Below are 22,201 nucleotides of genomic sequence, written 5' to 3' on the forward strand. Positions count from 1 at the left end.
GCAGGGGACTGGACTCGATGACCTCTCGAGGTCCCTTCCAGTCCTAGAATCTATGAATCTATGAATCTATGAATCTATGATTTCTCTCTGGCTTGACTGTGTCCTCGCTTTCAGACTCTGTTATGCTCTCATCAAAGAGAGCGCCTGTGGAGACTTCAGAAATCTTGCTCCTTCAGCGACAAGCCTACATTCCTACTGCAGCACAATAATGGTCACTTATCCTTTAGTACGCAAGTAAATCTTTAGGAAACTTTTCACAGTCTTCAATCTCAGCCAGTCCCCAGGTCCTACTTCTTATATAAGGGATTCTTGTCAAGTGTGCCAAATTTCACTAGCATGTGTGTGAGTACTATGCAGTTCCAGCATGCTCCTTCTACACAACTGCACAACTAAATACTCTCCCTGTCTACTAGGAACACACACATCCTGATCAGAACCACCATCCTCAGCCATCAAAACTGCTGTCAGCTCTTGATTGTGCTGGAGCAAGGAGGTTTTTTGACCACAAACCTAGCTGCATCTCACTGCCAATGACCTGAGGTTACTTGCTGGGAGTCAATTAAATGCAGTCAAACCCATTTAGACTCAACACTTTAAAGAAGGATGTTCCTCTCAGGTGCTGTCTTCTCTAGAAAATTGGGTTATACTGGAACACAGCCTTGAGGAGTGGTATCATCTAACACAAGGGTCGGCAACGTTTGGCACGCGGCTCGCCAGGGTAAGCATCCTAGCAGGCCGGGCCAGTTTATTTATCTGCTGACGCGGCAGGTTTGGCCGATTGTGGCCCCCACTGGCCGCGGTTCGCCGTCCCGGGCCAATGGGGGCAGCGGGAAGCCGCGGCCAGCACATCCCTCGCCCACGCTGCTTCCCGCTGCCCCCATTGGCCCAGGACGGCGAACCGCGGCGAGTGGGGGCCGCGATCGGCCGAACCTGCCACGTCAGCAGGTAAATAAACTGGCCCGGCCCGCTAGGGTGCTTACCCTGGCAAGCTGCGTGCCAAACGTTGCCGATCCCTGATCTAACACAATATTAAACACAACTTTCCAGTTATTGAAGGGGGGGGGGGAAACAAGTCCTGGGTCACATCTTGGCAGCTGATCCTGGTTAAAGCAATGGTTCCAGTAAGGTTAATCCAAGCTGACACAGTATTAAACACGTTGGTCTCTGTCTACACTGACTGCTAAGACATCTTTACTATTGTATTACTTAACAGAACTACTCAAGGGCATATTCTAATGCAACCTAACACTCTAGTGAAGATAAGCCCGGAGAAGAGAGAGAAACTAAGGTTGTGCTGACTAGAAGCCAGGGGAGGAAGCTCTGTGGAAACAGAGGAGATACCTTGTATGGTTTGGGGTGGGATATTCAAAAGCAGTCAGCATTGACCTGACTGCTCTCACTGAAGTCAACAGTGAAACTCCTTCATTGGGGGCAGAGTTGCGTAATGTCACGTGATTTTGAAAACCCTGCCTGTTTGTTGTTTTTGTGGTAGTGTCGAGTTCGCTGCTTGCACTACTGCATGGAAGGAATGCAGCTAGAGATGGTTGCCAAACTGATGTCAGATTGGATTAAACCAGAGCCCCTGCAATAAAGCCCTACCCAGAGAGGGAGATTTTGTGTTCAAATCTGAGTCTCCAGTAAACACTTCTGTCTTGACATTTCCCTCTTGGTTCTGAAACATGGCCACATTTTTTTCTGTTCTCAGAGTCAAGAAAAACTATCCCCTTTTCAGACAAGTCATCCACTTCATAGTATTATTTTTGTTGTCTATACACAAACTATGTGGAGGATTTAGTTTGTCACTCATTTAGAAAACCCTGTTTTACTCAATGACTATCACCTATTCTCACTGGATATACTGTGCAGGAACATGGCAACTTCTCACCGGACTCTTTGATGGAAAAACTTAATCTCTTTTTGTCATTTGTGCATAAGGACATTTATATGTGGATTATATGTGGAGCGTTAGCAAGGTTGACTGCAGAAATGATCTGTGTATTTGTCTTGGGGGAGGGGAAGCCTTTCCTCATATCCATATTTGAATTTTTTGCATAAATGCATAGATGTTGAACTCATGCTCACCTGTTGCCAAAAGATCCATATGCCAGCTTTTTCTTTCATCATATATAGCATTCTCAGGTAGAATATGTTGTGCAGCCAAATTACGTATTGCCTACATAAGCATGTTGTGTGTGTGTGTCTGTGTGGTGTTGTTTTTCCCCAGACCAATTAGTCCTCTGTCAGCTCAGGTCTGTCACCGAGCTAGACTAGATCACCAAAAGGAAAAACATAAATGTAGCCATTGTGTAGCCTTTGAAAAAAATCAACATAATCACAGTGCTTTGCCCTGACCCCACCAATTCTGGTGGTCCTTTATCTTGATCACTGCTATGACATTAGGGAGCACTGATTGCACTGGAGAACCTCTCCACTGTTTTTCTTTCCAAATGGTAAAGGGCCTCTGCTTGACCAATAAGGATAAATGTCGGGGTTCTCCAGCTCTCTATTAGAATCCTCATCACCTTCTTTCTTTCTTTCTTTCTTAATTAAAAATGTTTAAATTAGTTCAATGTATCTTGAACATCTAAGATGTGATACTGTCTCTCTGACTCACTTCCAAATTGAAGTGCATATATAAAAAAAATTGAATCACTTCAATGATTTTAAATCACTCTTCAATGTGCAAAGTAATTTAAAATTACTGGAGTGCTTCCAATTTTTATTAGTCCTTGAATTTGGAAGTGATCAAGGTTCATCTGGGCATGTGCAGTGCACTGTGAGTTAAAATTATTAAGCCCTTACATGATTTTTTTAAGCAGATTTCACTTTATAATGGAAACCATTGAGGGGACAGTGGAACAATTTTGAAGAACCACATGGGGGTCATATAATTCCAGAAAGAATCAGTCTGGAAAAACGCTTCCAGTTTTAAAAATCCAGAAGCAATACGGCGTTCAAACCATTCTACATGTGGCTCAGGCTTCCATTTTAATTGCTATAGCACTTTTGCATTTAATTACTTTCAATGTATCAAATTTCTCTAAATTTAGCAATTTACCAGAATCAATAGTAGGACAGAATAAAAAGAGCTGACTTTCTTGTTAAGCTTTGCGAACGCTTACTGACATGGATAGTCTTTACTCACAAGGCTAGTCCTATTGAAGTTAAACTTCCTCTCTTACTCACTCGAGTCGCCCTACTAATCGTCCTCCCTTACTCATGCGAGTAGTACCATTGAGGTTAATGGGACTAATTTCAGAAGTAAGGATTACTCATGTGAGTAAAGGCTGCAGGATTGGGCGCTATGGTTTTCTATCAAACTTTTAAAAACCAATCACCATCAGCCCCTCTTCCCAACACACTTAAAATACAACCCTTCATATGTACAATTTGTGTAGCTTCTGTAGGTTCAACAACGTGAGAAAGGTTGAAGGTTCTTGCCTTTATCACAGGTGTGTAATTCAGAATCAATGGAGACAAACACGATAAACTAACACAAGCAAGTATATCACACTGACTGCCTTAAACGCAAACGATCCTGGAGGGGTTATTTATTTACTCTCGGGGAGTCAGCCCTGTCTGCATGTTCCCACATCTGCCAGGCTGCACAGAAACTAAACGGTGGGTGCATAAGGTGGGACTTCTATTCTGTTCCTGTTTGCCTATGGCACACACACGGCGCGTATGCTTCCCAAACAGGTGCCACAGAACAGAAAAGCAAACGTGTTTTACTGAGGAAAGCAGTGGTTGTGGCTCGCCTCGTTGGTGCAAAACTCATGTGCAGAGCAGTCGTTTGGTGTAAAGTCCATTACCTGAGGGCATGTCTACACAGCCAAAAACGATAAAAACAACAAAAACAACAACTGTAGCAGTGAGTCTGAGAGCCTGGGTCAACTGACCTGGGCTCACAGGACTTACACTATGGTGCTAAAAATAGCAGTGTGGATGGAGCCTGAGCTCTGAAGCCTGGTGAGGAGGGAGGATCTTGGCACCCAGGCTCGAGCCTGAGCCTGAGCCTGAAAGTATATGCTGTTATTTTTAGCCCCATAGTGTGAGTCCTGTGAGCCCGAATCAGTTGACCTGAGCTCTGAGACTTGCCTCCACGGGGGTTTTTAACTGTGTAGACAAACCCTAAGACAGCCAGCCAGTGGAGAGCAGGATGGGGCAGACTGATACCTCTTGCTCTGGCACGCTGCCTTGAACACATGCACATCTCACCCTTCATTTTAACTTGGGGCAGGATCTGGGCCTTAAAGGAAATAGGGTTTTGATGGAGTAGTGCGGGAAGTGTCTGCTGCAGCCCACCCCCATGCTGGTTGCAGTGATGCTTGCACGGTGTCTTGGCATTGTGATGGGCACTATTATAGTAAGTACTGTGTACATCAATATATAATACACAATAAATACCAGCAAGTGAATAATTGGCCCTTTCCTCACACCTTAGGAAAGACGATCTAGTGGTACTGGCTGGGTTCTTGGCCTTAACCAAGGGCAGTCCATAGAGGGAGGAGAGGTGAAGAACATGGGAGTCCAATAGAGCGAGCTCAGCCTGAAAGGGTGAGCAGCTGCCCACTCTGGAATGCCTTCAACAACACTAAAAGAAGAAGCCCCGAAGCATCCAGCAAACATTCGCTCCTAACAAATGTATCTTAGCTGAGCAAAGGAAACCAAGCCTCACAGGTTTACAGTGAGAATTACCTACATTCATAACTGCCTTCTCACCCTTAAAATAGAACTTAGGGCTAGACTGTGCCTTCTAGGAACTGCTGTACATAATAGGCAGTAAGTACATACCCGTCCAAGACACCAGGTATGTAGTCAGGGAAGCTAGCCCCGCCTCCCACTCACTCTATGTTTAGCATGCTAGTTCAATGAGAGCTAGTGCAGGTATATATATTCATGCTGGAAATTACACCCCCAGCTTGTAATGCAGACATACCCTAAGTGGTGCAGTATTCTGCTCTATGTAGCTGATCAACTTGGGGATGGGGGAAATCCAGAGTCATGGCTCCAGCTACTCCCCATATCTCCTTGCCCAATTTGTGTCACCGTGCTCCCCTTTCTGCTATACATCTGTATAAAGGCTGGCCAGAATCTAGCCCTAAAGTTGCTTTTAAGAGTGAACTACTCAGTGTCAAAGTACTTTGCATCAGCACTCTGTGAAGGAAACAGAAGAATGTACTATGTAGTACCAGTTTAATATTTGATACATTCAGACTTATATATGACTCTATCCTGCCCTTGTAATGGGGATGGACTCAGTCATCTAACAGGTCTTTGCTATCTCTATCTAGTAGGATCCTATTATTAAAAGTTATGAGCCTCTAATTTAACAAGTAAGCTAATCAATAAGAAAATGAGTTTGTTTTTTAAAATTGCTTTAATTTTAAAAATACAGCATGTCTGCTTCGTTTCCTGCTTTTGACTATGATAATAAAACTTTCAGTATGGCTAATGTAGTTTAGCTAAACAAATTAGACAACTGCACCATTTAGACTGAAGAGGAAGTTTCCATTAGCCATTGTGATGTTCTTTGTCTGGTCTGCTAGCAATTTTTGAAAACCAGACATCGGAACATATATGATTTTAAACTCACTTTAACATAGGACTACACCATTCTGATATGCAACTACAGTGTGAGTGTGAATATGTGTGTTTGTGTATATATACATGTGCTATGTTGGTTCAGGTTAGAGTTAAAATATTTTTCCTTTCCACAAAATACAAAACCATATGAATAGATTGTACTGCCCATAGGAGATGAAATGTAATCTTGTGGTTAAGGCAGTGACATAGGTCTCAAGCAATGTGGGTTCAAATCCTGGCTTTACTACAGGGTTTCTGTGTGACCTTGGGTATGTCATGTAATTTCCCTGTGACTGGTTTCCCCACTTGAAAAGAGGGGATATTAATACTAAATTCCCTTACTCTCACTCTTTGTCTGTATCAACTATTTAGATTGCCAGTTTTCTGGGGGCAATGACTTTGCATATTAGTATGTGTATGTACAGTGACAAGAACAATAGGAGGCCCTGATACTGGTGGGTGTATCTAAGGGCTACTGTAATACATATAATAAACAGTAATAATACCCTAACAATTTCATAGTTCCACAATGAAAATACTCCAGCAACTTGGTGTCTAGCTTTCTCATCTTTACTCAGTCTCCAACCAGTTTATCTAGCTTCCTGAGCCTGGCCGAGGGGGGGATTCCTGATACATTTCTACTGAGTGAGACACCGGCCATTGAAAGTGGAGGCTGGGAGGAACAGATCAAAAGAGAAAGAAAGGCATTTAAGAAGCGATCCCAGAGTTGCCCTGCACAGAACTAATTCTCGTGAGGTGGGAATGAGGGCCACATACATCTTTTGTTTTCCCCTAGAGACAGATTTAGTAATACTAATAAATGACCTTCTTATGCAATGGATGGAAGCCATGTTAAGAATACTTGTGTAAGCAGAGTCAGGATGAGCTCTACCCTGACATCTGGTGGTGAATTGTGGCGAGTTGTGGAAAAGAACTTCAGGGGCTGATCTTGTTTGCATAGGCACATCCACCCCACCTAGCCTGAGCCCACGGCAGCCCAAATGGTCACTTTGACTGCTGTGGGATCCCCAGTTTCTCTGTTATTGGGGCAGGAAGAATAAAGTGTTGTTACCTTGATTATGTGAATCAAGGGCAGTAGAACTGTACTTGGCATTTTATGATGGAGGGACTCGCCATCAACTAAGTAGCACTCGCTAGACAAGGGACATGGGTTCCAAAACCCAGTAAATTGAGAAAGGCTGGGGGTAGGTATTTGTACCTGATGGCATGGGCCCCCTTTGAGGGCCTGAAACACCAATTACACCTCCTTCTCTCTCTCTCTCTCCACTGTGGAATATCAGAGCTAATCTTGATTCTATTAAGAGTCTAGTTACAGGCTACTGAGCTGAATTCACTTTGGGCCAATGGTGCACTAGCACTGGGGCTCCCCTACTACAAGCTGAAATCACTAAAGAGCTGAAATTACTGAGTGCTGTGTTAAGTAGTGGGGAGAGGCTGAAGATATATGGCTGAGCAGCTGGCACAGCAGTGCAGTTGGCGGGACAGCTGGTGGAGCAGAGCGGCTGGCGGAGTGACGCAGTTGGCGGGACAGCTGGAGCAGCTCACAGGATGGCTGGTGGAGCAGAGCAACTGGCGGGATGGCTGGAGCGGCTTACAGGATGGCTGGTGGAGCAGAGCAGCTGGCTGGAGTGGCTCACAGTACGGCTGGTGGAGAGGAGTGGCTGGCAGAGTGGCTCACAGTGAAGGCTTCAGCAGAACCCCATGGAGAGGCGGAGCAGTCGGCCTTGGACCACGTAAAGTGCCCTTTAACACCCCTGCGGGGGCGGGCATTTCCACCCAGGCTGGGAGGTAAAACTCTGCAGATAAACTTTTGAACTCTGGGGCTGCACCGACCAGGGACAGAGACTTTGGGTTGTTGGACTTTTGGGTGATTTTTGGGGTGTTGGACTTCTGAGACTTTGGGTGATTTTTTTGGGGTTGCTGGACTTAAGACCCTGAGGGGAAAAGGACACTGCCAAACTTACTTGGGGGGTGGGTCTTTTGCTCATGGTCTGTGTTATGAATCCTGTTTGTAGTGTTTCCCCAACATAATGCCTCATTATTTCCCTCCTTTATTAAAAGGATTTTGCTACACTCAGACTCCATGCTTGCGAGAGGGGAAGTATTGCCTCTTAGAGGCGCCCGGGAGGGTGGTATGTAATTGTCCCAGATCACTGGGTGGGGGCTCGAGCCGGTTTTGCATTGTGTTATTGAAATGGAACTCCTAGATACTGAACCCAACCCTTGTTGCTGCCAACTCAGACGGGCAGAAGGGTTATACTTGACCTCCCTGCCGCTTTCGACACAGTTGACTTTAAGATGCTGTTGTCCTACTCAGGTAATAGAGCTAAAGTATATTGCACAGAGTAAAAATGACTCCAGTCATTCCACTGAAACAGTACTCAAAGGATGGCAAGGGACAACTGCTTCTCTTCTCCCAAGCCCTTCTCAGTGGAGTCCTGCAGGGATCTGTCTTGTTCCCCTCCTCTTCAGTATCTATGTGAGTTAACTTGGAGAGATTAGGGTACATCAAGAGTTATGCTGCCAGGAACACACTGATGTCACCCAGTTTTATATTCTGTTCTCAACGAATGCACCCAAAGCCACTGAAAATACGTCACAATAATTGCAAGAAAACAACACCTGGCCTGAAGAACAGCTGGTTCAAACTAAACTCAGGCAAGACCAAAGCAATGCTACCAAGACGGGGATAACGTTTCAAGAAGGCAGTCAAGTCATTCTCTTCTCTTTCTACGGAGGGCATCTGGCCTCCATCTGTCGAAGTGGCATGACACTTTGAAGTGCTGCAAGATCTCTTACTAAGCCTGGACAGCCAGATAATGACAGCATCAAGAAATGTCTTCTTCATTTATGCTTGGTGGAATTTTCAAAAAGTACATGAAGAAGTGAGACGCGCAATTCCCACTGACTTTCGTTATGAGAGTGCTTCTCACACTCTTTGGCACCTTTGAAAATTTCCCTGCTAGGAGACTTCACCCCTTATTTCTAAATATAATTATTTTTCAAAGGTTTCTATGAGAGGTCATTTGTTCTTTAAAGTTACAATAACTACCATGCTGTGTTATTCTTACCTTATTATTAAGTATTATTATTATTTGTATTATCATGGTGCATAGGATCCAAAGGTTAGTCTGCAAAGTTTAACCAGTACATTTGTACTTTATCTCATCTTTTCAGTAATGAATTAGAACTGCTTAGAAAATGGGAAATAAACATTTTCATGAAACACTTTTTATCAAAATGTCATTTTGATGGTGTTTTTCTGACCAGCATCGGGACAGGTAACATTAATTTTGTTACCAAAAGCACTCTTGTGAATAAAGGTTAGATATCTGTCTTCTCTCCTGAAAATCAATATTTCATATGAATACATGTAGCATAAGGTGAATTAACTGTTAAAGTTTGTCTTCTTCACAGCCATGAGGTGGAAGAGTTCTAAAGGCCTTATTGAGAAAATACCTTAAATGAAATAAAAATCTCTTAAACCACTCAGTTTCTCAAACCACTGGTTTTCAAACACAGAAATGTAAAAATGCCAACAGCTGCAGAACTTCCCAGAATACACTTAATTAAGACATACAGTACCAAGAAGGGTTAATATTGTTTGAAAGTAAAAGCTCTCATTCTAATAACAAGACTACTCTCCGTGCACTGCTAGGTCAGCACTGTAATTAAGAAAATTGCCTTTAGTGTGCTTGTTTGGTAATGCTATTATCATCCTTTAACAAGAGTAAACTACTTGAAGATGTCCCCATTTACTCTTCTTGCTTCTAGTAACCCCTGAACCCATCAAGTCCATACTATTCTAGCATTTAATGGCCTAAATGAGTTACTTTATCATCTGGTTCACCCTGAAGTATTTTACATATTTTTCTTGACCTCTAACCTTCAGACTATTATTTTGACAGCTATCATTAATGCTGTGTCCTGGGCAACCACACATTGACTAAGATGGATGGCAAAATGGCTAACGAGTTGAAAGTATCGCACACCCACTTTCATCTTCCTCTTGATTAAATCAAAACCATACAAAGCCATGTCACACCGTGAGTCCTATGGAAACGTCGGAACACATTAGACACAATTTTAGGTGGTTACGCTATTCTTAGCAAGCAGAGAGAGAAAAAGAGAGCAGAAGAAAAATCCTTACTATAAAACAAATAGACCATATAAATTGAACACCTAGAACTCTATAAATCTGATAAATTATGACTATTCAACTATGAAATTAGATGAATCAATATGTGGTTGGAATTAAAATATTTTATGCTGGTCGGTTAAAATGTAGATTTGGTAGTAAATTCAACGACGGCAAGAACAACATGAAGAGTTATAGTTATGCAGAAAGGGCATAGTTAACTGCAAACAAAGATTTGGTACAGTACACCACATTTTTTGATAAAGTACCCTACTTCAAAGACTGGCTTGGCCCCTTCTGATCACTTTTATGGAACATCATGGACTGTAGTCCCACACAACTATAAAGTCATTACAAGCCATAGGACTAAAACAATTTAATCATTCCCCTCTGAGACTGAATCTGACTATAACTAGGTGACTTCATTTACATTTAAGAAAAAGAGTCCCAGTGAGGAGGGGGAAAGTAATTTTAAACAGTGCCACATGCTTGAAATGATTGGAAAAAATAGAATGAGAAAACTCATACAAATTGCAAGCAGAGACTTGGGTTAATCAAGCACTGAATTAATGGGAAGAGAGGTACACTATTGGTAAGCAACGGAAAAAGCCAATAATGTAAGGGCCTACTAACATATTATGCAGAGACCTGCTAAAATATAAAGTGAACTACCAAGGAAAGCAATAGTAACAATATGCAAAGTAACAAAACCAGAACAACATCAGAAAGGAAATTCTCAGCCTCTTTGTCTTCTAAAATGTCTTATGAATGGCCTCCACTGATGGAAAACTTTGAAATACTACAGCTCATTGATAGACCTGACACTTGACCCTTTTACTAATTAGGGAGGGAATCTGGAAACCACAGCACTTATTTGCTTTAAACAGCATTCTTTAGGGCTATAACAATTTTCATGATTGCATTATGAGCAGAAATTTTTATTACTCATGGACCAGATGACAATAAAGCTAGAAAATCTATCTATGACTTCGGCAGTTTTTGGGGTAGCGGGGAGCTAAACTTACCATGACCTTGGTCTTACTCTTGTTTGTAAATGCCTTCTGCTTTCAAAACAGATTTCCTCTTAAAACATATCCCTTGGGGAGAATTTAGGGTCTGATCCTCTAAGGTTGTGAGTGCTCAGGACTCCTATTAAAAGTCAAGTATGGAAGAGTTCAGCATTTTGCCTTAATTTCTTAGGAAACTTTTAAGCCTTTTGATTCTTATACAGTGTTCTTTTGTACTCTATTGAGTGAAGTCTTTTACCTATTTTTCTTGACCTTTAAGCTCAGACTACTGTGGGCTACATTTTATATAGGAAAAACAATGTTATTATTGGTAAGCTTATTAGAGGCATAATTTGAGAATGGTCCATTTTATATTATTTACTTATTTTTAATTTCTTATTTAAAAATTGTAAATGCAAATGTACCAATTTGAAAATGTTTCAGGATGTTTGAATGCAGTTTAATTCTACCAGCAGCTTTAGAACTTTCAGCAAAAAATCATAAAACTCACCCCAAATACCAGCACTTACCCATGAACTCAGCACCATGCTTAGCAAAAGCCTTTTAAAAGTTCTCAGTTATACTTTAATTAGTATTACAAATATGTGATGTAGCACCAACTGACAAACCTACATTCAACAAAACCCAAACATTTCATTTTCTTAGAGACCATGGACGTCATTTTTGTCATGGTGAAACTCACATTCATTTGTGCTATTTTATCCCCAGAGTTATGCTGGTAGACAAAGCAATAAATAGGTAATCTAAGCAATGTGCCTCGTCCTGCAAATACTTAGTTATGCAAACAGTTCTACTAACTTGACTAGGAATACTTACATGAGTAAACTACAAGTATGGATGATAATTTGAAGGACCACCCTAGTGAGTGCTTCTCAAAACGTATGATAGATTTAGACATGCTGACTCTCACAAATTTATCACGAGGCATGCAATTTCTAAGTAAAATGAAGCCTCACTCTGATCTCAGGGTAGAACTCTCAAATCATAGAATCTTAGAATATCAGGGTTGGAAGGGACCTCAGGAGGTCATCTAGTCCAACCCCCTGCTCAAAGCAGGACCAAACCCCAATGTCAGGATGTTGTTTTTTTCAGCCGCAGCTTCACAGAGATATGTACGTTGGTCTGAACATCATTTAAAGATAGATGGCTAAATTCTGGTTATTCAGAAACGGGTCAGGATATTGAATCCAGAAATCACAAAGTCCTACTTCTCTGAATTTTGCCTTCAAGACATCTGAGCTCTGGAGCCTCACAATTTCTAATCGAAAGGCACTTTCATCAATTGAATCAAGAATGTTCTTTGCGTCACAAGGGCAAGGTCCATTGGCAGAGACAACAAATGGATCAAGAATAAAAGCAAATTCTTTGGAATTTTAAAATTCTCAAATCACATTTTAAAATTTTCGATCAGAGTTTTTAGGAATTCTTGCATTGTTTCCATTGAAGTTTCATCTGTAGCAACAACACGCAATGTGGAAAAGTGCAATATCTTTCCTGTTAAGTCTGTCTGAAAGATTTCAAGATTCCTCTGAAAGGCACACACTTTTTCAAACAGATCCCTGACACTGCTTGCATGGCCTTGGAGCTGCAAGTTGAGGAAATTCAAGTGACCAGTAATATTGCACTGAAAAGCTACCCGTGTCATAGAGGGGACATCATTCATAGATTCCAGGAACTCACAAGCCTTATTGGTCTTGTGGTTTGAAAAAAATTCTATTATTTCTTTTTGAAGTGCACAAAATCTCTCTAATGCACCCCCTACTTAACCAGTGAACATCATTGTGCTGCCAAAGGTCATTGTATTCACTGAAACGTCTTGTAAAAGAGCTTTAAAAAGATGATGTTGCAAGCTAGAAGTTGAGTGTACGCAACTAATCTCACAACAATACCCATTATTTTTTTACAAGTCCGCAGACAATTTACAGCACGGGACAGTCTGGTGAATGATGCAGTGAAATATATTCAATGTAGGGTATATCATTGCCAAATGTGAAGCAAAGCTCTTCTCTTTCCTTGTCATGGAGGGACCTCTCTCTGTAACAAGCAAGTTTACTTTCTGCAGATCTAAACTATTTTTTTCAAAAAAGCATTTTACCTTTTCAAAAATGATGTCTCCTGTGATGTAGGTTTCTAATGGTATTAAGCACAAAAATTCTTCCTTGAAAATTTCACAATCATAAAATCTAACAAAGAGCAATAGCTGGACAGTGTAACTTAAATCGCTTGATTTGTCCTCTGCTAGAGACATGTACTTGGCGTTTTATAAATCAGAAAGCAGTGCTGACAAACAATCCTTGTAAATTACCTCCAATCTTTGCACTGCTGTGAAATCAGCCAGGGAAACTTGCTTCACATGGTTCACAATGTCATCTTTGTTTTTATCTCCAGCAAAAAGCTCGTCCAGCATTTCCAATGTGCACTCCTTCACAAGCTCAGCATCCAGGAAAGGTTTTTCCTTTTTAGCTAATACTAACATTCTTCGAAAAGAAGCAGCTGTTGCTTGAAGTAGGCTGTAGCCCACAAAAGCTTATGCTCAAATAAATTTGTTAGTCTCTAGGGTGCCACAAGTACTCCTGTTCTTGATGTAAGAATGACATTTGAAGTGTGATACGAAGACTTCAGGTTTTCAATTTCGTCATGTCTTGCAACACTGCCAGGAGGATAGGCCGTGTTGAAGTTACAGTGCTTTGATTCAAAATGGTGCCTCACATTGATGACCTTACAGATGGATACAGTGGTTTGGCATATTAAATACAAAGGTTTTGTATTTAAAGGAGGTGGCATAATAAAAATAAATCCGCTGTCCAATTTGGGTTAAAAGCTCGGTTTTTGGTGTCAACTTTGCAACGTTTACTCCCATTCACATTTATTTTTGGCTCCATTTCCATCACTAATGAAAAATTGGCATTATCACAGGCAATCATAGCTGATACTATCGCGAGAACTTAAGATCCAGTAAGCAGTGCTTAATTTGTGCTGGGGCTGAGCCCCAACACTTCTAAGGTTGGCAGTTCATAGCCCCAGCTTCTCTGGGCTCCCAGCCAGCAGCTGCTGCTCTCTGGCCACCCAGCTCCGAAGGCATTGCCGCCGTCAGCAGCAGCAGCAGCACAGAAGTAAGGGTGGCAATACCCTACCATGGACCCTTACTTCTGCACTGCTGCTGGTGGCAGCGCTGCCTTCAGAGGTGAGCACCCGGCCATCAGCTGCCACTCTCCCGTTGCCCAGCCAATGCTTAATTTGTGCTGGGGCTTGTCAGGGCCCAGCACCTCTTTCATTACAAATTAAGCACTGCCAGTAAGTTACTTACTAAGGAAGTCATAGGCAAAGGCTAGGCAGCACATCACTGTTTGTGAATTTAATTATAAACATTTTTTTAAGGTGAGCTGGCGGGCCACACAGGAAGCCTTGGTAGCCCCGTGGGCCGCCTATTGAGTATCACTGCTTTACAGCATCCCTTTAAATACAAGTTTTGCCTTACAAACTCTGATTAGATCAAGGCAATGATTCTTTAGCATTTAAGATCATGCATGGTCCATGTGCCAAACAGGTGTGCGAAGGATCATTTTACAGTAGGGGCCAATGATCAAAATATCTAAGGGGAAATAGGGACACGCTGCCCTAGAAATTATGTGCAGTTTTTCACAGACAGAAGTGTATTATACAGTATGTAGCCAAAGAAAACGAAAACCATTTTATGTTTAACAATAGCCCTGGATTCAGAAATTGATCACAGCAGCTAAGGCGACCACACATGAATTTCTGTGGATACTCTACAGCCTTATACTAAAGCATATTTTAAAAGGCCAAATGCTGACTGCAGATTACTTATTGTTGACTTCTTGTACTATGTTAGTGAGAATATAATTGGGCACATCCTAATTACCTTTAGAAATATTCAAACTACTTTATGCAACAACCAAATATAAGAAAGAGCTTGATCACATTTTCTTCTCTACTCTTTCCCTGTCATTTCTTTCTTCTATTTATCACCCTATCTAGTAATCAACAAAGGACATAAACAAAAATTGAGCCTTGCTGAGAACTTAAAGTTCACCATCTATAGTCTTTGTTTTGTTTTCCACTCCAGCTAGCAACTCTGATCATACCGCTAATACAATTCACGATATTGAATAACAGTAAAAGCTTTATTATAGCTTGCATATCATTGCAAAATAGTAAAGACATAATGCAGCTGTGTTTCAGGGGATGATGCTGTATGCTGTATCCTTATCCAGTATAAGAGTTCCAATGATTTTTCATTAAAATTACTGTTCTATTTGATGAGGTGCTATTGTTTGTTAAAGGATAATGGTTATTACAGCAACCACATCACTATAATGTGTGTCTATGTTCTTCAAGCCACATGCTACATTTTATTTAATTCTATAATATTTTCTCTATAAAAATTAAATACTAAGTGTCCATTTCTGAATCACCACATTGGCTTCACATTTATTGCAGGTGAAACATTGGATGGCAGTGGTGCAACATCATATCCCAATGGCTATTTACTTACAGGTACCAATCTGCCAACTCAGTAGCAGGTTAGGATGAGGAATAAGTAGGGCTATTGTAGACATGTTAAGTTCAATAAAAAGGTTGGAAATCAGAGGACTGGATTTACTCAGGGCATTGGTAGTAGGATACAAAGCCATACATGTCTAGGTTGTCGGTTCAAATTCTGCCCAAGCTGATAAAGAATGAAAGGCATTAACATGTGACGAGTTAGTAGTTATATGCTATTAATTGGTGGTTTCAGTCCAGTTCATATTATTATTTATTTATAAAGCCCTGATTGTATGAAACATAGATAAATGAGAACATCTTTAGTGTGATAAGTATTTTGACCATGTTGGAAAGTCACATTCACACTTTCATTTCATTTAATCTCACTCTCACTTGTTCTGTTTCTCTCAGATGGAAACTAGAAGGAGAGCCAGCACCATGTGACAGTCCAACTCTCCACAGACCACAAGTGGTTGGTCCACACACCACAGACGGAGAACTTCTGTGATACATGAACATGGAACAATTGTGAATTTGGGAGCTATTTATTAATAATGTGTAAAATAAATGTTATCAAAATGTATTATTTCTTATGTTCTTTTCAGTTACATCATACAAACATGATGCAAAACAGTGCTAAATATTTTTTTTGTATCTTAATTTGAATCTTATTTTATTTAAATCTTTAAATCTTTAAAGCTTATTTTGAAAATCAAAAGTTGTAATTTTTATATTATGTATTGTAAAAAATTGGATTATAATCAAAAACATATATATAATGTTTATATGTGTATATATTGTATTTATGTGTCTGTATGTACACACACACAAAGGGACCTCGAGAGGTCATCTAGTCCAGTCCCCTGCACTCATGGCAGGACTAAGTATTAAAGGGGAGGAGGAAGAGAGAGAGAGAGAATTATATTTTTGTTGTAAATTATTCCCTTCAAGGTGAGCTTTTTGTTAACTTGCTCATATACTGTATTTACTTAAAACAAAAATAAAGAAGAATAAAACTAAAAAGAAAAAAGTTATGATTTTTAAATGTAGAAATAATGTAACTGATTCTAAGCTCACTTACCATGATTTTTACATTGGTGCAACTCCACTGACTTCTGTTGAATTTCTCCTTATTTGCACATGTTAACTGAGGGCAGAATATAGCTGGATGAAAGACAGGGATGGAAACTTGTGGCTTGATATTAGCAGATAAAATTGTGCTTATTGGACCCAGCTGTGCATGTGAACTAAAATCCTCTCCTTCCTCCACATTCTAATAGCATGGACTCCATTTTTCCAAGGAAGTTTGGTGTCTTCCAACTTGATTGGTGTCTTTGATGGCTTTTTACGTTAGTGGTGGAGAAAGGCTTCAGTCTGAGAGAACTGGAGACGGAAAACTCTTAGTTATCCACACAATATCAGCCTGTGCAGTGGTGAAGCAGTCTTCTCTCTCATTCTTCCATTATGCCAGAACCCTGACCTAAAGGGACCACCTCCGTGAAGAGAAGAAAGATCAGCAACTAATGAAGTTCTTGGCCTCTCTGCTAAGTCTGCAAACTAGTCATAGAATCATAGAATATTAGGGTTGGAAGAGACTTCAGGAGGTCATCTAGTCCAATCCCTTGCTCAAAGCAGGACCAACACCAACTAAATAATCCCAGCCAGGGCTTTGTCAAGTCGGGCCTTAAAAACCTCCAAGGATGGAGATTCCACCACCTCCCTAGGTAACCCATTCCAGTACTTCACCACCCTCCTAGTGAAATAGTGTTTCCTAATATCCAGCCTAGACCTCCCCCCACTGCAACTTGAGACCATTGCTTCTTGTTCTGTCATCTGCTACCACTGTGAACAGCCTAGCTCCATCCTCTTTGGAACCCCCCTTCAGGTAGTTGAAGGCTGCTATCAAATCCCCCCTCATTCTTCTCTTCTGCAGACTAAATAATCGCAGTTCCCTCAGACTTTCCTCGTAAGACATGTGCCCCAGCCCCCTAATCATTTTCATTGCTCTCTGCTGGACTCTCTCTAATTTGTCCACATCCCTTCTGTAGTGGGGGGACCAAAACTGGACACAATAGTCCAGGTCTGGCCTCACCAGTGCTGAACAGAGGGGAATAATTACTTCCCGCAATCTGCTGGCAATGCTCCTACTAATACAGCCCAATATGCCATTGGCCTTCCTGGCAACAAAGGCACACTGCTGACTCATATCCAGCTTCTTGTCCACTGTAATCCCCAGGTCCTTTTCTGCAGAACTGCTGCTTAGCCAGTTGGTCTCCAGCCTGTAGCGGTGCATGGGATTCTTCCTTCGTAAGTGCAGGACTCTGCACTTGTCCTTGTTGAACCTCATCGGATTTCTTTTGGCCCAATCCTCTAATTTGTCTAGGTCACTCTGGACCCTATCCCTACCCTCCAGCGTATCTACCTCTTCCTCCAGCTTAGTGTCATCTGTGAACATGCTGAAGGTGCAATTCATCCCATCATCCAGATCATTAATAAAGATGTTGAACAAAACTGGCCCCAGGACTGACCCCTGGGGCACTCCGCTTGATATCGGCTGCTAACTAGACATCGAGCCATTATCACTACCCATTGAGCCCAACAATCTAGCCAGCTTTCTATCCACTTTATAGTCCATTCATCCAATGCATACTTCTTTAACTTGCTTGCAAGAATACTGTGGTAGACCATATCAAAAGCTTTGCTAAAGTCAAGATATATCACATCCACCACTTTCCCCATATCCACAGAGCCAGTTATCTCATCATAGAAGGCAATCACGTTGGTCAGGCATGACTTGTCCTTGGTGAATCCAGGTTGACTGTTCCTGATCACTTTCCTCTTCTCCAAGTGTTTCAAAATGGATTCTTTGAGGACCTGCTCTATGATTTTAATGGGGACTGAAGTGAGGCTGACCGGTCTGCCATCTTTGACAGTATTTTTTGTGATATGGGTTCCTGTCCACTCAAAACTAGCCAGAAAATAACAATTCATTTCACACAGGCCACTGAATAGCCATCACATGGTGAGTATTTTTGGTCATTGCTTACCTGGGATGTATTTTAACCATTGTCCGAAAGGTGAGGGGCTCCCTTTCAGCCCCCTGAACCATGCAATCCTCAAACTGTATCATGGACTATGTACAGGGACTGAACTCAGTTTCTCAGACTCAATCTCCATGGGCCATATCATCAACCCCATAGTTACAATGGTGAATGCTTACTCACAAAGGTGGTCACATTGATTTGAAAGGTTAACCACACTGTCTATTTTTGCTTTAAGTTCCATCTCACACTTCCCTTTGTTCAATTTATTTCAGAAGGAAATCGGAAGAGGCTAGCACCATGGGAACAGCCAGCTCTCCACAGCAGACCAATGGGACTATTCTTCTGAGTTAATGCTAATCAATGTAAGTAAGAGGTTCACAATGTGTCCCCTAACTATTTATACGGTATGCACAGAAGTTACCATTTACAGCCCATATGAAAACAAACAAAAAAGTGTTCATGAATTTAACTGAAATATAAAGGGTGCACTACTCTGCAAAAGTAAAGGTGAATTTGGCCCATTATATGTCAGTATATTAGACAAAATTATATTGTGCATTTTACTTGTTATCAGCACATTGTATCCTCAGATACAAGACAATGCTCTCACTAAAAAGAACCATGGAGCCTCACTGCAATGTGCCAGTGTATTAGTGAATCTAGTAACACAGTGAGTTAAAAAAATTATTTGAAATCTACATTAGTTTTTTCCTATATTCAAATCAGAACGCTGTTAGAGAATAAAATGAAATGTTTTCAAGCCAAGAATCATGCTAATTCATATTGCAAAGGTCCCTGCTATTCCTGACCAAATCATACTCAGAAACAAGAGCTGGCTAGAAGCAGCCATTTAAGATGGAGATCCCCTTAATTTGTTAACCTTATTGCTGCCATTTTTATTTATTAATCCAATTTCATCATAGAATATCAGGATTGGAAGGGACCTCAGGAGGTCATCTAATCCAACCCACTGCTCAAAGCAAGACCAATCCCCAGACAGATTTTTACCCCAGTTCCCTAAACAGCCCCCTAAGGGATTGAACTCACAACCCTGGGTTTAGCAGGCCAATGCTCAAACCACTGAGCTATCCCTGCATTCCACTTTCTCTCCTTAATCAGAGTCCTGAGCACAGTCTTTAACATTTTAGCTCAGTAGTTTGAAAATCTTTTTGCTGCATTATTGCCATATAATAAATTATCATCGTAAACAAAATATTGTGATTTCTAGGTCATAAAACAAGAGGTGGATGAAAAGATGATGTGATGGCTCATAATATAAAGTTTGCACTGTATCACCAAAAGTCTTAAATTATTAGCATTTCCGTCTCCCAGAGACTTTACAAGTAAATTTCCTAACATATCAGCATGTCATGAAATTCATTATGGAAAGAGAAAGAAGAAGACATTACTAGTGTCATCAGGCTCTAATGTAGGAAAGACTTTAAACAATATTTTGGAGCCAGGAGGGCTCAATACCACACTCAATTCAGTAAATAAAACATTGATGTTAATGACATATTAACCTATGGGCCAAATAGGCCACACTGTAGTAACTGTAACCAATGGGCAACTTGCAGCAGTCAAAGAAGAAAGAGAGAAAAGGGAAACACTTATTGTGCAAAAATATTTTCATTATAATGTGATTCAGCCTTGTGTTGCAATGTGGCTCAGTGGAAAAACTCAAATCATCAGGACATTATGGATCTGATTTTCCTCTCACTTACAACAGTGTAAATCTGGAGTAAATCTCAACAATCCTAATGGCTTAAGTGGGACTTTAGACTAAGTGGGACTTTAGATTCCCTTTTGCTGGTCTCTGCATGTGGGTAATTTTCACCCTCACAGCCTCAATTATTGTAGTTTAGTATTTATGCAGTATGAATAATGTATATGGACAAGTAAACTAATACATTAACCTTTATGGTAGGTTGATGAGACATTAGTCAATACAGGAGACGCAAAAAGTCCAAATCCAAACTCAAAATAGCAACAAATCAAAGAAGTAGGATGAAAAATGGCGGAGATCAGAAGCAGCATAATTTTTATCAGATTCACTAGCTGAGGAAAGACAACCTGCAGGGAAAATATTTTAAGCATCCCTCCCTCCCTCTCCCCTCCCCGAGCAGACAAAGAGAAAGGACTCTGAGAAGTAAACAGCAGAGAGAGAAATCACCTTCTCTCACATTGCAGCTAGAAAAGTAAAAGAGGGAAAGAAAAAAGCATCATACACCAACCTCTCTGTTGCAAAAACTAAAAAAGCCTGTGTAGTGCCTTTGACTCTGAGTGAGACTGTAGCAAGCGGCCCATAACCCTTCAAATGTTCATCCATTTTAGACATGGAAAGCATTGTATGTATCTGGTAGTGGCACATATACAAATAAGACTGATTACTATTTAGACCCTGAATTCCCAGTATACATCCTAGACCCTTAATTTGATCATCCAGAAACTTGAGAATGATGTAGCAGAAAGAGATGAAGATGGATGGCCACTTGCAAACAGAGAGTGAGGATAGGAGAACAGAACAGGAAGAATGGGCATGGTGAAGCCAGGCCTACTACATGTCCAGCTATATGTTGATCTTTCTTTCTTTCTTGTCAGTGTAATTGACACTTCCTTGTAAAGCCCTAGGTCCCTGACTAGGGAAATGTGCTAGAGGATGATAAAACAATGATTGCAGCACCTGGAAATGTGTCTCAGAAAATAAAGTCTCTCTCATCCTAAATTGGCCTAAATTGAGAGTAGAAAAAGACATGGTAGATGGCCCCTCTCAAAAACTACTTGCACCTGCTGGTGAAAGGGTCATCATCAATATATGTTTTTTGAACATTTTCCTAGCATAACACAAAAACAAGGTTCTTTCTGTATAACCAATAAAACTGAGTTACCTTTTGTAGCCTTATAATGCTGGAAAAGAATAACTTGTAGACTGATAATGCTGGGGGAAAAGTGACTTGGGGATGGATAAATCTCTATTAGCTACACTGTTACTAGCCTCTGCACAGGTGCTCAAGAAAAAGAGGGTGCATGAAGCCCCCTTTGTGCCTTCATGAAGAGTTGCAGTCTCTACTAGTATCCCTTAGGGCACAAGCCAACCACCCCAAAGAGAGAAGGGATGGGAACTGGTTGGCTATACAGCAAGACTCATGCTGCATATTCCCAAGTGAGTGCAGTGGGTATGCCAGGCAGCTCCAGAGGGATTGTGACTCCAGAAGCACTTGCTGCGGCAGGGCACCACCAAACTGCTCCCAATTATTACTAAGTGAAAGCCACTCTGTGAGCATCTTCACAGCCTCCATACCAATCAAAAGCTACTTCCTGCATTAGCTCTTCAGTTCCTGTACTTGCTATAGTCTTAGGTAGACATGAGGAAGCATATAAATCATGATTAACACTGTTCAGTATATGATACCAGCCTTAATATCTGACACATGATGCTACAACTATATAGCATTGTTTCCAATAAGCATGTGAACAAATGGATAAATATCTGACCCCATGTAATTTCTAAAGCAGAGGATTTGCTAATTCTAGAAAGGTAGAATTACATTTGTTAACAAATTTTGCAACTGTATATATGAAACTGAGTAACAACTATTTTTTAAAATAAAACCCTGATGGTCGCATTTTATCAGAGGCTAATTCTAGACATCCATTTTTCTTAAAGGTTTGGGTAAGACAACTGGCTACAGCATCATCAGCTCAGATATAAACACTGCAAGGAAATTATTGGCTGTCTAGCTAATTGGTGAATTTGAAATATACTCGAGTATATCAAAGCATCAGACTCCTGATTAGTGGTTTGCGGTTATACCATTTGTGAATTATCAGTCTCTTCATGCATGAGGACAACTGTCCTGTGTTTATAATACATTTAT

This window comes from Terrapene carolina, unplaced genomic scaffold, assembly GCF_002925995.2.
Source record: "Terrapene carolina triunguis isolate 2854851 unplaced genomic scaffold, T_m_triunguis-2.0 Scaffold132, whole genome shotgun sequence".
Lineage (NCBI taxonomy): Eukaryota > Metazoa > Chordata > Testudines > Emydidae > Terrapene > Terrapene triunguis.